Consider the following 4,565-nt stretch of genomic DNA (forward strand, 5'->3'; position numbering starts at 1 on the left):
GAATCTCTTCTTCCTGGTTCTGAGAGTGTAAATTTGCACCAACACTTTAGAAAACTGTTTGGCATGACTTTCTAAAGCAGGAACATCACCTAGCCTCAGATCCAGCAGTTCCTTCCCTAGGCATATGCCTTCTCATGGGGCACAGGAAGACTCTAGCAAGAATGAGATCACTGCAGCTTTTCTCACAATCTCTAACCTGGGCACAGCCTAAAGGCCATAAGTAGGAAAGTGAATGAGTAAATGGAAATCTATCTATACAGTGTACTCACAGCAAATAACCAGAGACCACTACCTTCCGTTCCTACCCACGTTTAAACACTACCAGCCAAATTGCTAGCTTTTGACTTTTGGCTGCAAAGGCACTTTCTTTCTTTTTTTTTTTTTCTTTTTGCAACAGGGTCTCCCTCTGTCTCCCAGGCTGGAGTGCAGTGGCACAATCACAGTTCACTGCAGCCTCGACCTCCCAGGCTCAGGTGATCCTCCCACCTCAGCCTCCTGAGTAGCTGGGACTGCAGGTACGTGCCACCACGCCTGGCTAATTTTTTTATTTTTATTTTTTGTAGAGACAAGGTCCTGCTATGTTGCCCAGGCTGGTCTCAAACTCCTGAGCTCAAGCGATCCTCCTGCCTTGGCCTCCCAAAGTGCTGGAATTATAGGTGTGAGCCACCACACCCAGCCAAGGGCACTTTCTTCTAAAGTGCTTCCCTTCTTGACCCCCAGCCTGGGTGAAGTCCCCTAAATTTCCCTCTCCCACTATTAGGTAGGAGTTCACCTGTTTTTCCAGGACCCAGCATGGGCCTGGCACAGGGAGTAAGAGGCACAGGGAGTGAGTGAGTGCTGCAGTGGAGGTTGCCTAGCTGATCTCTAGCATATCTGGAGGAGTATGGGGCTTTGTGGCAAGGAGGTGCCATTCTTGGTTATGAGTTTTCGCCCCTCTGCAGCTGACTTGAGCCAAGGAGGTTTAGTGATGCGAAGCGAAGCATCAGGTTAAGAGTGTGGGGGCTGGCTGCTAGCACCGTCCTTACCAGCTGAGTGATCTTAGGTAAATTACCTGGCCTCTCTGTGCTCAGCTTTTTTTTTTTTTTTTTTTTTTTGAGACATAGTCTCAGTCTGTTACCCAGGCTGGAGTACAGTGGCATGATCTCAGCTCACTGCAACCTCCACTTCCCGGGTTCAAGTGATTCTCCTGCCTCAGTCTCCTGAGTAGCTGGGACTACAGGCACGTGCCACCATGCCCGGCTAATTTTTGTATTTATAGTAGAGATGGGGTTTCACCATGTTGGCCAGGCTGGTCTCGAACTCCTGACCTCAGGTGATCCACCCACCTTGGCCTCCCAAAGTGGTGGGATTACAGGCATGAGCCACCGTGCCTGGCCCGTGCTCAGCTTCTTTATCTGTAAAGTGGGGATCTGGGCCAGGCGTGGTGGCTCACACCCATAATCCCAGCACTTTGGGAGGCCAAGGCAGGTAGATTGCTTGAGCCCAGCAGTTCGAGACCAGCCTGGCCAACATGGTGAAACCCCATCTCTCCCAAAATTCAAAAATTAGCTGGGCATGGTGGTGTGCACCTGTAGTCCCAGCTACTTGGGAGGCTGAGGTGGGAAGATCACGTGACCCTGGGAGGCAAAGGTTGCAGTGAGCCGAGATCATTGCACTGCACTCCAGCCTGGGCGACAGAGCGAGACTCCCAAAAATAAAAATAAAGTGGGGATCTTTTTTGCGTATAGGTTAAGAACTTATGGCAGCTAGGTGAAATAAGCCAAACACAAAAAGACAACTATTGTATGATTCCACTTACATGAGGTGTCTAGAACAGACAAGTTCACAGAGACAGAATAGAAGTTAGCATGGGATAGAGGGAGGGGGCAGGGGAATTATTGCTTGATGATCACAGAGTTTCTGCCTAGGGTGATGCAAAAGTTTTGGAAATAGATAGGTGTGATGATTACCAAAAAATGAACTTGTGACCTGAATACATGGACATCTTGTGTTTGTGGATTGGAAGACTTAATATTAAGATGGCAATAACCCCCAAAGCATTCTACAGTTCAATACAATCCCTATCAAAATTCCAATGGCCTTTTATTTTTTTTGCAGAAATTTGAAAACTGATTCTCAAATTTATATGGAATTGCAAGAGGCTCTGAATAGCCAAAACATTTTTTAAAATTGTTTTAAAGAAAAGATAAAAGTTGTTCCCAATTTAAAAACTTAACTACAAAGCTATAGTAATCAAAAGAGTGTGGAGCCAAGGCATGCATAATGGTGGAATTGGAAGCTCTAGGGATTGGTTCCTGGATCAAAGCAACCATTGAGCTGAAAAGAGCAGTGATTGTAATCAACTGTTTCAGAACTCAGAAATGTAACAAGGGGGTTGCTGGATGAAGAGAGTAGTGTGAATCAAGCAGCTACTTCTCCCATTCCTCAGCCCCCACCCGGCTATGGGGATAGCAGCACCAGTTCTGAAAGCAGCTGACTGGTGCCAGAACAGGCATGGGAACCTTGCCCTCCAAAAATGTTGGGGTTGTGCGCTTTGATGGACCTGGAGGTACTCTGAGATGCTTGCCTTGGTTTCATTCAGCCTGTTAGATGCAATTCCTGCATTAATACCCCACCCCACCCCACCTTGGCAACATATCAGAAGATTTAAAGGACTCGTGCCTTTTTTTGTTTGTTTTTTAAGCCAGAAAATCTTTGTCAGCTCACTCACTAGCTGACTACAGAGATAATAGAGGCCGGGCACAGCAGCTCACACTTTGGAAGGCTGAGGCAGGAGAAATACTTGAACCTAGGAGTTCGAGACCAGCTTGAGCAAAATAGTAGGACCCTGTCTCCACAAAAAATTTTAAAAATTAGACAGGTGTGGTGGTGCATGCCTGCAGACTCCCCACTACTAGGGAGTCTGAGGTAGGAGAATTGCTTGATTCCAGGAGTTGGAGACTGCAGTAAGCAGTGATTACACCACTGCAGTTCAGCCGGGGCAACAGAGTGAGACCCTGTCTCATAAATAAATAAAAAATAAAATATTAGATTGGTGCAAAAGTAATTGTGGTTTTTACCATTACTTTATAAGAGATAACAAACTTCAGTGACCACACACACTTTGCATAAACAGTTTGGAAAAATCACAGATGGCTCCAGCCCTCAACAAGCAAAAATTTAGGCCAGGCACAGTGGCTCACACCTGTAATCTCAGCACTTTGGGAGCCCGAGGCAGGCAGATCACCTGAGGTCAGGAGTTCTAGACCATCTGAGCCAACATGGTGAAACCCCGTCTCTACCAAAAATACAAAAAATTAGCCGGGCGTGGTGGCACATGCCTGTAATCCCATCTACTCAGGAGGCTGAGGCAGGAGAATCACTTGAACCTGGAAGGCAGAGGTTGTAGTGAGCCGAGATAGCACCACTGCACTCCAGCCTGGGCAACAGAGTTGCCAGTGTCAAAAAAAAAAAAATTAACAATCCCTGAGGAGTGGGAGAATAAGATTTCCAGAGTTACCACAAAAAAATACTCAGAATATTCAGTTTTGGGTGGTTTTTTGTTGTTCCATTTTTATTGTTTTTTTTTTATTGTTTTATTTTTTGAGACAGGGTGTGTCACCCAGGCTACAGTCTCCCGAGTAGCTGGGACTACAGGCATGCGCCACCACTTCTGGCAATTTTTTTTTTTTTTGAAACGGAGTTTCGCTCTTGTTGCCTAGGCTGGAGTGCAACTGGCGCAATCTCAGCTCACTGCAACCTCTGCCTCCCAGGTTCAAGTAATTCTCCTGCCTCAGCCTCCCGAGTAGCTGGGATTACAGGCATGCACCACCACGCCTGGCTAATTGTTGTTGTTGAGACGGAGTCTCGCTCTGTCGCCCAGGCTGGAGTGCAGTGGTGCAATCTTGGCTCACTGCAACCTTTGCCTCCCAGGTTCAATCAGTTCCCTGCTTCAGCCTCCCGAGTAGCTGGGATTACAGGTGCCTGCCACCGCACCTGGCTAATTTTTGTATTTTTTTTTTTTTAGTAGAGATGGGGTTTCACCATCTTGGCCAGGCTGGTCTTGAACTCCTGACCTCGTGATCCACTCGACTCAGCCTCCCAAAGTACTGGGATTACAGGCGTGAGCCACTGCACCTGGCCTCATTTTGTATTTTTAGTAGAGATGGGGTTTCTCCATGTTGATCAGGCTGGTCTTGAACTCCCGACCTTAGGTGATCTGCCTGCCTCGGCCTCCCAAAGTGCTGGAATTACAGGTGTGAGCCACTGCGCCTGGCCTAATTCTTTTTGTAGTTTTAGTAGATATGGAGTTTCACCATATTGCCCAGACTGTTCTCAAACTTCTGGTCTCAAGGGATCCACGCACCTCAGCCTCTCAAAGTGCTAGGATTACAGGTGTTAGCCACTGTGCCTGGCCAGAATATTCAGTTCTCAAAAAAATCATAAAGCATATGAAGAAACAGGGAAGTATATGGCCCACTCACAGGGAGAATTTTTTTTTTTTTTTTTTTTGAGATGGAGTTTTGCTCTTGTTGCCCAGGCTGGAGTGCAATGGCACGTCCTCTGCTCACCACAACCTCCGCCTC

Source organism: Symphalangus syndactylus, chromosome 1 (assembly GCF_028878055.3).
Source record: "Symphalangus syndactylus isolate Jambi chromosome 1, NHGRI_mSymSyn1-v2.1_pri, whole genome shotgun sequence".
NCBI classification, from domain to species: Eukaryota; Metazoa; Chordata; class Mammalia; order Primates; family Hylobatidae; genus Symphalangus; species Symphalangus syndactylus.